The sequence below is a fragment of the Watersipora subatra genome, chromosome 11, assembly GCF_963576615.1.
Source record: "Watersipora subatra chromosome 11, tzWatSuba1.1, whole genome shotgun sequence".
Classification (NCBI taxonomy): domain Eukaryota; kingdom Metazoa; phylum Bryozoa; class Gymnolaemata; order Cheilostomatida; family Watersiporidae; genus Watersipora; species Watersipora subatra.
This window is the reverse complement of record NC_088718.1, coordinates 12153934-12166453: the sequence shown is the minus strand read 5'-3', so window position 1 is coordinate 12166453 and position 12520 is coordinate 12153934. Positions and strand designations below refer to the sequence as shown.

General features: G+C 39.9%; 10 non-coding genes across 10 annotated transcripts; 5 read left to right on the top strand and 5 right to left on the bottom strand.

Moving 5' to 3' along the window:
- Window positions 1-1721: 1721 nt before the first annotated feature.
- Window positions 1722-1840, bottom strand: LOC137409613 (5S ribosomal RNA). The gene has a single exon (XR_010980824.1). It is a non-coding gene; the product is annotated as a 5S ribosomal RNA (ribosomal RNA).
- Window positions 1841-1974: 134 nt separating this feature from the next.
- LOC137409244 (5S ribosomal RNA) lies at window positions 1975-2093 on the top strand. The gene has a single exon (XR_010980475.1). It is a non-coding gene; the product is annotated as a 5S ribosomal RNA (ribosomal RNA).
- Window positions 2094-4023: 1930 nt separating this feature from the next.
- On the bottom strand, window positions 4024-4142 carry LOC137409168 (5S ribosomal RNA). Its single transcript, XR_010980407.1, has one exon. It is a non-coding gene; the product is annotated as a 5S ribosomal RNA (ribosomal RNA).
- Window positions 4143-4276: 134 nt separating this feature from the next.
- On the top strand, window positions 4277-4395 carry LOC137409243 (5S ribosomal RNA). Its single transcript, XR_010980474.1, has one exon. It is a non-coding gene; the product is annotated as a 5S ribosomal RNA (ribosomal RNA).
- A 2162-nt stretch (window positions 4396-6557) lies between these two features.
- Window positions 6558-6676, bottom strand: LOC137409612 (5S ribosomal RNA). The gene has a single exon (XR_010980823.1). It is a non-coding gene; the product is annotated as a 5S ribosomal RNA (ribosomal RNA).
- Window positions 6677-6810: 134 nt separating this feature from the next.
- LOC137409234 (5S ribosomal RNA) lies at window positions 6811-6929 on the top strand. Its single transcript, XR_010980469.1, has one exon. It is a non-coding gene; the product is annotated as a 5S ribosomal RNA (ribosomal RNA).
- A 2106-nt stretch (window positions 6930-9035) lies between these two features.
- Window positions 9036-9154, bottom strand: LOC137409611 (5S ribosomal RNA). Its single transcript, XR_010980822.1, has one exon. It is a non-coding gene; the product is annotated as a 5S ribosomal RNA (ribosomal RNA).
- Window positions 9155-9288: 134 nt separating this feature from the next.
- Window positions 9289-9407, top strand: LOC137409230 (5S ribosomal RNA). Its single transcript, XR_010980465.1, has one exon. It is a non-coding gene; the product is annotated as a 5S ribosomal RNA (ribosomal RNA).
- Window positions 9408-11563: 2156 nt separating this feature from the next.
- Window positions 11564-11682, bottom strand: LOC137409610 (5S ribosomal RNA). The gene has a single exon (XR_010980821.1). It is a non-coding gene; the product is annotated as a 5S ribosomal RNA (ribosomal RNA).
- Window positions 11683-11816: 134 nt separating this feature from the next.
- On the top strand, window positions 11817-11935 carry LOC137409065 (5S ribosomal RNA). The gene has a single exon (XR_010980311.1). It is a non-coding gene; the product is annotated as a 5S ribosomal RNA (ribosomal RNA).
- Window positions 11936-12520: the final 585 nt, after the last annotated feature.

Sequence of the window (12520 nt, the reverse complement as noted above, 5' to 3'; positions counted from 1 at the left end):
TTTTAGCCGAAACTGGATAATATGAATATTATTAGTACTTGATGCTATCCGGCTAGCTTCAATCTCCTCATCTTCACCAGCCATGCGCCGCTGCTACCCGTGCATTTTAAAGAGGATATAATTTCGATTCGTTTTCATTTTGCGCGGCGTAATAGCTCAAGAAACTCGCGTTAAGATTTTCTTTTAATTGCGCAACTCGTATGTCGGCGTTACGAGTTTACCTAAAAGCTAAAATAAATAACTAAACGAAACTCGACTCGGCCTTTCGCCGCAAAATACGCATTCTCGTAATGTAAACTCGAGCGATCGTCTTCGATCGTGATGAAACAAAACCGTACTCGCGGATGCGTAAAAGTCTAAAAGGTAAATTGTGTCAAAAAGTTTCGAAACGATTTACAAACCGGAACGTGGAATCTACGTTACGACGGCAACTAAGTTCAGTGATGAGCGCGGGCCAGCGCGTAGCTAAGGTTGCTCCATCAGTTTTTATCTTTGCGGAACTATCTCTAGCGAAAAGCCTACTTTCGCGTAAGGTCATTTCCACGCGATTATAATTATTTAAAAGGAAAATATTTACCGTAGTTTTCAAAATGCTAACGAAATAATCTAAAGCGCGTGAAGCGGCGGTAACGAGCCTGCAACCTTCGTACGAATCGGCGAGATCTTGAGCGCTATGCGTTTAGCCAATGAGTGAACGAGTCGAATATTATCGAGCGCGAACAACCACGCCATCGAAGTATGAGAGTACACACGACTCCTAATTTGCACAATATCAACGATTCGTTTGAGCCGGGAATATTCGTTACGCAATGGCAAAGTTTTAAGCTATACGTTCGAAGTAACTCGATAGCTTTTCATAGCTAATGAGCGAGCTGGACGAATAACCGGCAGCGCGATTGACCGCTCTTTCAAATATTGAGAGAGCGAACGAATCCTAATTTACATGGTACGCATGAATGTTTCGTTGCAGCGCGATTAACCGCTCTTTCAGATGTTGAGAGAGCAAACGAATCCTAATTTACACGTGTATATAGTAGACGTACTACGATTGTTTCGTTAGGAGTTGAAGCTACTCGCGCGGCGGTCGAACGCGAGCGTACTCGTTTGGAGGCTATTACACCATTTCTAAAGCATCGCTTTATTTGGTTCGACGTGAACATCTTTTTAACACACCTGTTCGCGTAAGTAAAAGCTTTCTATGTAGGGCTGTTTTCTTTCAAACTCGTAGATGAGAAGAACAAGCCAAAGAACGGCGCTTTCTACTCACCTGTCTTTACACGCGTAGACATTAGATAGCCGGTAAACTAATAAGATCTACGATAGCGCGTCACTTTATGTCGAGAAAAAGTAACAAACTTCCTTTAAAAGAGATTTCTTCGGATTAAAAGTGAGAATATGTTATTTTTATGTTGAGATCGGACGCTGCAACAGTTTTCGTTATACACGAGTAGAGTACATCCTTCGACTACAAAAAGTGTCGCGCTTTAATTGATCACGCTTGCCAGAAGGGTTTTGACGCGGAAATGCAGCAGCAAAGTTATATATACTGTTACACACTACACGTACGTAGTACATAGTACATAGTACATAGTATATGTATATATATATAACGCATACGTAGTACATGTTCATGTACACGAACATGTACATGTACATGTACATGTAGATGAAGATAGCGCGAAGATCGCGATGAAGATAGCAAGATGTAAAAATAAATAAAAAGTCTACAGCACCCGGTATTCCCAGGCGGTCACCCATCCAAGTACTAACCGGGCTCGACGTTGCTTAGCTTCAGTGATCGGACGAGAACTGGCGTTTTCAACGTGATATGGCCGTAGACACTGATGCGCTCTTCGAGACACGCTATTAACGCAGAGTTATAATAATGCTCACCAAGCCGTGACTATATTGTCCAATGGGCGTTCGCTGATTATTGCCACGTTTCTCATTAGCGTCTGTTGAAGCTTACTAAATGTCTACGGCCATATCACGTTGAAAACGCCAGTTCTCGTCCGATCACTGAAGCTAAGCAACGTCGAGCCCGGTTAGTACTTGGATGGGTGACCGCCTGGGAATACCGGGTGCTGTAGACCTTTAGTTTTTATCAAAATTATACTAATTTAGAATTTTCAAGCTTCTTTAATTCACTCTATCTCTTGATATAGAATAAAAAATCATTTCCGCTTGAAAGTCTTTTAATTCGCTCTATCTCTTGATGTAAAATAAAAAATCATTTCCGCCTGAAAGTCTTTTAATTCGCTCTATCTTTTGATATAAAATAAAAAATCATTTCCATTCAAAGGTTTTAGCCGAAACTGGATAATATGAATATTATTAGTACTTGATGCTATCCGGCTAGCTTCAATCTCCTCATCTTCACCAGCCATGCGCCGCTGCTACCCGTGCATTTTAAAGAGGATATAATTTCGATTCGTTTTCATTTTGCGCGGCGTAATAGCTCAAGAAACTCGCGTTAAGATTTTCTTTTAATTGCGCAACTCGTATGTCGGCGTTACGAGTTTACCTAAAAGCTAAAATAAATAACTAAACGAAACTCGACTCGGCCTTTCGCCGCAAAATACGCATTCTCGTAATGTAAACTCGAGCGATCGTCTTCGATCGTGATGAAACAAAACCGTACTCGCGGATGCGTAAAAGTCTAAAAGGTAAATTGTGTCAAAAGTTTCGAAACGATTTACAAACCGGAACGTGGAATCTACGTTACGACGGCAACTAAGTTCGGTGATGAGCGCGGGCCAGCGCGTAGCTAAGGTTGCTCCATCAGTTTTTATCTTTGCGGAACTATCTCTAGCGAAAAGCCTACTTTCGCGTAAGGTCATTTCCACGCAATTATAATTATTTAAAAGGAAAATATTTACCGTAGTTTTCAAAATGCTGACGAAATAATCTAAAGCTCGTGAAGCGGCGGTAACGAGCCTGCAACCTTCGTACGAATCGGCGAGATCTTGAGCGCTATGCGTTTAGCCAATGAGTGAACGAGTCGAATATTATCGAGCGCGAACAACCACGCCATCGAAGTATGAGAGTACACACGACTCCTAATTTGCACAATATCAACGATTCGTTTGAGCCGGGAATATTCGTTACGCAATGGCAAAGTTTTAAGCTATACGTTCGAAGTAACTCGATAGCTTTTCATAGCTAATGAGCGAGCTGGACGAATAACCGGCAGCGCGATTGACCGCTCTTTCAAATATTGAGAGAGCGAACGAATCCTAATTTACATGGTACGCATGAATGTTTCGTTGCAGCGCGATTAACCGCTCTTTCAGATGTTGAGAGAGCAAACGAATCCTAATTTACACGTGTATATAGTAGACGTACTACGATTGTTTCGTTAGGAGTTGAAGCTACTCGCGCGGCGGTCGAACGCGAGCGTACTCGTTTGGAGGCTATTACACCATTTCTAAAGCATCGCTTTATTTGGTTCGACGTGAACATCTTTTTAACACACCTGTTCGCGTAAGTAAAAGCTTTCTATGTAGGGCTGTTTTCTTTCGAACTCGTAGATGAGAAGAACAAGCCAAAGAACGGCGCTTTCTACTCACCTGTCTTTACACGCGTAGACATTAGATAGCCGGTAAACTAATAAGATCTACGATAGCGCGTCACTTTATGTCGAGAAAAAGTAACAAACTTCCTTTAAAAGAGATTTCTTCGGATTAAAAGTGAGAATATGTTATTTTTATGTTGAGATCGGACGCTGCAACAGTTTTCGTTATACACGAGTAGAGTACATCCTTCGACTACAAAAAGTGTCGCGCTTTAATTGATCACGCTTGCCAGAAGGGTTTTGACGCGGAAATGCAGCAGCAAAGTTATATATACTGTTACACACTACACGTACGTAGTACATAGTACATAGTACATAGTATATGTATATATATATAACGCATACGTAGTACATGTTCATGTACATGAACATGTACATGTACATGTACATGTAGATGAAGATAGCGCGAAGATCGCGATGAAGATAGCAAGATGTAAAAATAAATAAAAAGTCTACAGCACCCGGTATTCCCAGGCGGTCACCCATCCAAGTACTAACCGGGCTCGACGTTGCTTAGCTTCAGTGATCGGACGAGAACTGGCGTTTTTAACGTGATATGGCCGTAGACACTGATGCGCTCTTCGAGACACGCTATTAACGCAGAGTTATAATAATGCTCACCAAGCCGTGACTATATTGTCCAATGGGCGTTCGCTGATTATTGCCACGTTTCTCATTAGCGTCTGTTGAAGCTTACTAAATGTCTACGGCCATATCACGTTGAAAACGCCAGTTCTCGTCCGATCACTGAAGCTAAGCAACGTCGAGCCCGGTTAGTACTTGGATGGGTGACCGCCTGGGAATACCGGGTGCTGTAGACCTTTAGTTTTTATCAAAATTATACTAATTTAGAATTTTCAAGCTTCTTTAATTCACTCTATCTCTTGATATAGAATAAAAAATCATTTCCGCTTGAAAGTCTTTTAATTCGCTCTATCTCTTGATGTAAAATAAAAAATCATTTCCGCTTGAAAGTCTTTTAATTCGCTCTATCTCTTGATGTAAAATAAAAAATCATTTCCATTTAAAAGTCTTTTAATTCGCTCTATCTCTTGATTTAAAACAAAAAATCATTTCCATTTAAAAGTCTTTTAATTCGCTCTATCTTTTGATATAAAATAAAAAATCATTTCCATTTAAAAGTCTTTTAATTCGCTCTATCTTTTGATATAAAATAAAAAATCATTTCCATTTAAAAGTCTTTTAATTCGCTCTATCTTTTGATATAAAATAAAAAATCATTTCCATTCAAAGGTTTTAGCCGAAACTGGATAATATGAATATTATTAGTACTTGATGCTATCCGGCTAGCTTCAATCTCCTCATCTTCACCAGCCATGCGCCGCTGCTACCCGTGCATTTTAAAGAGGATATAATTTCGATTCGTTTTCATTTTGCGCGGCGTAATAGCTCAAGAAACTCGCGTTAAGATTTCCTTTTAATTGCGCAACTCGTATGTCGGCGTTACAAGTTTACCTAAAAGCTAAAATAAATAACTAAACGAAACTCGACTCGGCCTTTCGCCGCAAAATACGCATTCTCGTAATGTAAACTCGAGCGATCGTCTTCGATCGTGATGAAACAAAACCGTACTCGCGGATGCGTAAAAGTCTAAAAGGTAAATTGTGTCAAAAAGTTTCGAAACGATTTACAAACCGGAACGTGGAATCTACGTTACGACGGCAACTAAGTTCGGTGATGAGCGCGGGCCAGCGCGTAGCTAAGGTTGCTCCATCAGTTTTTATCTTTGCGGAACTATCTCTAGCGAAAAGCCTACTTTCGCGTAAGGTCATTTCCACGCAATTATAATTATTTAAAAGGAAAATATTTACCGTAGTTTTCAAAATGCTGACGAAATAATCTAAAGCGCGTGAAGCGGCGGTAACGAGCCTGCAACCTTCGTACGAATCGGCGAGATCTTGAACGCTATGCGTTTAGCCAATGAGTGAACGAGTCGAATATTATCGAGCGCGAACAACCACGCCATCGAAGTATGAGAGTACACACGACTCCTAATTTGCACAATATCAACGATTCGTTTGAGCCGGGAATATTCGTTACGCAATGGCAAAGTTTTAAGCTATACGTTCGAAGTAACTCGATAGCTTTTCATAGCTAATGAGCGAGCTGGACGAATAACCGGCAGCGCGATTGACCGCTCTTTCAAATATTGAGAGAGCGAACGAATCCTAATTTACATGGTACGCATGAATGTTTCGTTGCAGCGCGATTAACCGCTCTTTCAGATGTTGAGAGAGCAAACGAATCCTAATTTACACGTGTATATAGTAGACGTACTACGATTGTTTCGTTAGGAGTTGAAGCTACTCGCGCGGCGGTCGAACGCGAGCGTACTCGTTTGGAGGCTATTACACCATTTCTAAAGCATCGCTTTATTTGGTTCGACGTGAACATCTTTTTAACACACCTGTTCGCGTAAGTAAAAGCTTTCTATGTAGGGCTGTTTTCTTTCGAACTCGTAGATGAGAAGAACAAGCCAAAGAACGGCGCTTTCTACTCACCTGTCTTTACACGCGTAGACATTAGATAGCCGGTAAACTAATAAGATCTACGATAGCGCGTCACTTTATGTCGAGAAAAAGTAACAAACTTCCTTTAAAAGAGATTTCTTCGGATTAAAAGTGAGAATATGTTATTTTTATGTTGAGATCGGACGCTGCAACAGTTTTCGTTATACACGAGTAGAGTACATCCTTCGACTACAAAAAGTGTCGCGCTTTAATTGATCACGCTTGCCAGAAGGGTTTTGACGCGGAAATGCAGCAGCAAAGTTATATATACTGTTACACACTACACGTACGTAGTACATAGTACATAGTACATAGTACATAGTATATGTATATATATATAACGCATACGTAGTACATGTTCATGTACATGAACATGTACATGTACATGTACATGTAGATGAAGATAGCGCGAAGATCGCGATGAAGATAGCAAGATGTAAAAATAAATAAAAAGTCTACAGCACCCGGTATTCCCAGGCGGTCACCCATCCAAGTACTAACCGGGCTCGACGTTGCTTAGCTTCAGTGATCGGACGAGAACTGGCGTTTTCAACGTGATATGGCCGTAGACACTGATGCGCTCTTCGAGACACGCTATTAACGCAGAGTTATAATAATGCTCACCAAGCCGTGACTATATTGTCCAATGGGCGTTCGCTGATTATTGCCACGTTTCTCATTAGCGTCTGTTGAAGCTTACTAAATGTCTACGGCCATATCACGTTGAAAACGCCAGTTCTCGTCCGATCACTGAAGCTAAGCAACGTCGAGCCCGGTTAGTACTTGGATGGGTGACCGCCTGGGAATACCGGGTGCTGTAGACCTTTAGTTTTTATCAAAATTATACTAATTTAGAATTTTCAAGCTTCTTTAATTCACTCTATCTCTTGATATAGAATAAAAAATCATTTCCGCTTGAAAGTCTTTTAATTCGCTCTATCTCTTGATGTAAAATAAAAAATCATTTCCGCTTGAAAGTCTTTTAATTCGCTCTATCTCTTGATGTAAAATAAAAAATCATTTCCATTTAAAAGTCTTTTAATTCGCTCTATCTCTTGATTTAAAACAAAAAATCATTTCCATTTAAAAGTCTTTTAATTCGCTCTATCTTTTGATATAAAATAAAAAATCATTTCCATTTAAAAGTCTTTTAATTCGCTCTATCTTTTGATATAAAATAAAAAATCATTTCCATTCAAAGGTTTTAGCCGAAACTGGATAATATGAATATTATTAGTACTTGATGCTATCCGGCTAGCTTCAATCTCCTCATCTTCACCAGCCATGCGCCGCTGCTACCCGTGTATTTTAAAGAGGATATAATTTCGATTCGTTTTCATTTTGCGCGGCGTAATAGCTCAAGAAACTCGCGTTAAGATTTCCTTTTAATTGCGCAACTCGTATGTCGGCGTTACGAGTTTACCTAAAAGCTAAAATAAATAACTAAACGAAACTCGACTCGGCCTTTCGCCGCAAAATACGCATTCTCGTAATGTAAACTCGAGCGATCGTCTTCGATCGTGATGAAACAAAACCGTACTCGCGGATGCGTAAATGTCTAAAAGGTAAATTGTGTCAAAAAGTTTCGAAACGATTTACAAACCGGAACGTGGAATCTACGTTACGACGGCAACTAAGTTCGGTGATGAGCGCGGGCCAGCGCGTAGCTAAGGTTGCTCCATCAGTTTTTATCTTTGCGGAACTATCTCTAGCGAAAAGCCTACTTTCGCGTAAGGTCATTTCCACGCAATTATAATTATTTAAAAGGAAAATATTTACCGTAGTTTTCAAAATGCTGACGAAATAATCTAAAGCGCGTGAAGCGGCGGTAACGAGCCTGCAACCTTCGTACGAATCGGCGAGATCTTGAGCGCTATGCGTTTAGCCAATGAGTGAACGAGTCGAATATTATCGAGCGCGAACAACCACGCCATCGAAGTATGAGAGTACACACGACTCCTAATTTGCACAATATCAACGATTCGTTTGAGCCGGGAATATTCGTTACGCAATGGCAAAGTTTTAAGCTATACGTTCGAAGTAACTCGATAGCTTTTCATAGCTAATGAGCGAGCTGGACGAATAACCGGCAGCGCGATTGACCGCTCTTTCAAATATTGAGAGAGCGAACGAATCCTAATTTACATGGTACGCATGAATGTTTCGTTGCAGCGCGATTAACCGCTCTTTCAGATGTTGAGAGAGCAAACGAATCCTAATTTACACGTGTATATAGTAGACGTAGTACGATTGTTTCGTTAGGAGTTGAAGCTACTCGCGCGGCAGTCGAACGCGAGCGTACTCGTTTGGAGGCTATTACACCATTTCTAAAGCATCGCTTTATTTGGTTCGACGTGAACATCTTTTTAACACACCTGTTCGCGTAAGTAAAAGCTTTCTATGTAGGGCTGTTTTCTTTCGAACTCGTAGATGAGAAGAACAAGCCAAAGAACGGCGCTTTCTACTCACCTGTCTTTACACGCGTAGACATTAGATAGCCGGTAAACTAATAAGATCTACGATAGCGCGTCACTTTATGTCGAGAAAAAGTAACAAACTTCCTTTAAAAGAGATTTCTTCGGATTAAAAGTGAGAATATGTTATTTTTATGTTGAGATCGGACGCTGCAACAGTTTTCGTTATACACGAGTAGAGTACATCCTTCGACTACAAAAAGTGTCGCGCTTTAATTGATCACGCTTGCCAGAAGGGTTTTGACGCGGAAATGCAGCAGCAAAGTTATATATACTGTTACACACTACACGTACGTAGTACATAGTACATAGTACATAGTACATAGTATATGTATATATATATAACGCATACGTAGTACATGTTCATGTACATGAACATGTACATGTACATGTACATGTAGATGAAGATAGCGCGAAGATCGCGATGAAGATAGCAAGATGTAAAAATAAATAAAAAGTCTACAGCACCCGGTATTCCCAGGCGGTCACCCATCCAAGTACTAACCGGGCTCGACGTTGCTTAGCTTCAGTGATCGGACGAGAACTGGCGTTTTCAACGTGATATGGCCGTAGACACTGATGCGCTCTTCGAGACACGCTATTAACGCAGAGTTATAATAATGCTCACCAAGCCGTGACTATATTGTCCAATGGGCGTTCGCTGATTATTGCCACGTTTCTCATTAGCGTCTGTTGAAGCTTACTAAATGTCTACGGCCATATCACGTTGAAAACGCCAGTTCTCGTCCGATCACTGAAGCTAAGCAACGTCGAGCCCGGTTAGTACTTGGATGGGTGACCGCCTGGGAATACCGGGTGCTGTAGACCTTTAGTTTTTATCAAAATTATACTAATTTAGAATTTTCAAGCTTCTTTAATTCACTCTATCTCTTGATATAGAATAAAAAATCATTTCCGCTTGAAAGTCTTTTAATTCGCTCTATCTCTTGATGTAAAATAAAAAATCATTTCCGCTTGAAAGTCTTTTAATTCGCTCTATCTCTTGATGTAAAATAAAAAATCATTTCCATTTAAAAGTCTTTTAATTCGCTCTATCTCTTGATTTAAAACAAAAAATCATTTCCATTTAAAAGTCTTTTAATTCGCTCTATCTTTTGATATAAAATAAAAAATCATTTCCATTTAAAAGTCTTTTAATTCGCTCTATCTTTTGATATAAAATAAAAAATCATTTCCATTTAAAAGTCTTTTAATTCGCTCTATCTTTTGATATAAAATAAAAAATCATTTCCATTCAAAGGTTTTAGCCGAAACTGGATAATATGAATATTATTAGTACTTGATGCTATCCGGCTAGCTTCAATCTCCTCATCTTCACCAGCCATGCGCCGCTGCTACCCGTGCATTTTAAAGAGGATATAATTTCGATTCGTTTTCATTTTGCGCGGCGTAATAGCTCAAGAAACTCGCGTTAAGATTTTCTTTTAATTGCGCAACTCGTATGTCGGCGTTACGAGTTTACCTAAAAGCTAAAATAAATAACTAAACGAAACTCGACTCGGCCTTTCGCCGCAAAATACGCATTCTCGTAATGTAAACTCGAGCGATCGTCTTCGATCGTGATGAAACAAAACCGTACTCGCGGATGCGTAAAAGTCTAAAAGGTAAATTGTGTCAAAAAGTTTCGAAACGATTTACAAACCGGAACGTGGAATCTACGTTACGACGGCAACTAAGTTCGGTGATGAGCGCGGGCCAGCGCGTAGCTAAGGTTGCTCCATCAGTTTTTATCTTTGCGGAACTATCTCTAGCGAAAAGCCTACTTTCGCGTAAGGTCATTTCCACGCGATTATAATTATTTAAAAGGAAAATATTTACCGTAGTTTTCAAAATGCTGACGAAATAATCTAAAGCGCGTGAAGCGGCGGTAACGAGCCTGCAACCTTCGTACGAATCGGCGAGATCTTGAACGCTATGCGTTTAGCCAATGAGTGAACGAGTCGAATATTATCGAGCGCGAACAACCACGCCATCGAAGTATGAGAGTACACACGACTCCTAATTTGCACAATATCAACGATTCGTTTGAGCCGGGAATATTCGTTACGCAATGGCAAAGTTTTAAGCTATACGTTCGAAGTAACTCGATAGCTTTTCATAGCTAATGAGCGAGCTGGACGAATAACCGGCAGCGCGATTGACCGCTCTTTCAAATATTGAGAGAGCGAACGAATCCTAATTTACATGGTACGCATGAATGTTTCGTTGCAGCGCGATTAACCGCTCTTTCAGATGTTGAGAGAGCAAACGAATCCTAATTTACACGTGTATATAGTAGACGTACTACGATTGTTTCGTTAGGAGTTGAAGCTACTCGCGCGGCGGTCGAACGCGAGCGTACTCGTTTGGAGGCTATTACACCATTTCTAAAGCATCGCTTTATTTGGTTCGACGTGAACATCTTTTTAACACACCTGTTCGCGTAAGTAAAAGCTTTCTATGTAGGGCTGTTTTCTTTCGAACTCGTAGATGAGAAGAACAAGCCAAAGAACGGCGCTTTCTACTCACCTGTCTTTACACGCGTAGACATTAGATAGCCGGTAAACTAATAAGATCTACGATAGCGCGTCACTTTATGTCGAGAAAAAGTAACAAACTTCCTTTAAAAGAGATTTCTTTGGATTAAAAGTGAGAATATGTTATTTTTATGTTGAGATCGGACGCTGCAACAGTTTTCGTTATACACGAGTAGAGTACATCCTTCGACTACAAAAAGTGTCGCGCTTTAATTGATCACGCTTGCCAGAAGGGTTTTGACGCGGAAATGCAGCAGCAAAGTTATATATACTGTTACACACTACACGTACGTAGTACATAGTACATAGTACATAGTACATAGTATATGTATATATATATAACGCATACGTAGTACATGTTCATGTACATGAACATGTACATGTACATGTAGATGAAGATAGCGCGAAGATCGCGATGAAGATAGCAAGATGTAAAAATAAATAAAAAGTCTACAGCACCCGGTATTCCCAGGCGGTCACCCATCCAAGTACTAACCGGGCTCGACGTTGCTTAGCTTCAGTGATCGGACGAGAACTGGCGTTTTCAACGTGATATGGCCGTAGACACTGATGCGCTCTTCGAGACATGCTATTAACGCAGAGTTATAATAATGCTCACCAAGCCGTGACTATATTGTCCAATGGGCGTTCGCTGATTATTGCCACGTTTCTCATTAGCGTCTGTTGAAGCTTACTAAATGTCTACGGCCATATCACGTTGAAAACGCCAGTTCTCGTTCGATCACTGAAGCTAAGCAACGTCGAGCCCGGTTAGTACTTGGATGGGTGACCGCCTGGGAATACCGGGTGCTGTAGACCTTTAGTTTTTATCAAAATTATACTAATTTAGAATTTTCAAGCTTCTTTAATTCACTCTATCTCTTGATATAGAATAAAAAATCATTTCCGCTTGAAAGTCTTTTAATTCGCTCTATCTCTTGATGTAAAATAAAAAATCATTTCCGCTTGAAAGTCTTTTAATTCGCTCTATCTCTTGATGTAAAATAAAAAATCATTTCCATTTAAAAGTCTTTTAATTCGCTCTATCTCTTGATTTAAAACAAAAAATCATTTCCATTTAAAAGTCTTTTAATTCGCTCTATCTTTTGATATAAAATAAAAAATCATTTCCATTTAAAAGTCTTTTAATTCGCTCTATCTTTTGATATAAAATAAAAAATCATTTCCATTTAAAAGTCTTTTAATTCGCTCTATCTTTTGATATAAAATAAAAAATCATTTCCATTCAAAGGTTTTAGCCGAAACTGGATAATATGAATATTATTAGTACTTGATGCTATCCGGCTAGCTTCAATCTCCTCATCTTCACCAGCCATGCGCCGCTGCTACCCGTGCATTTTAAAGAGGATATAATTTCGATTCGTTTTCATTTTGCGCGGCGTA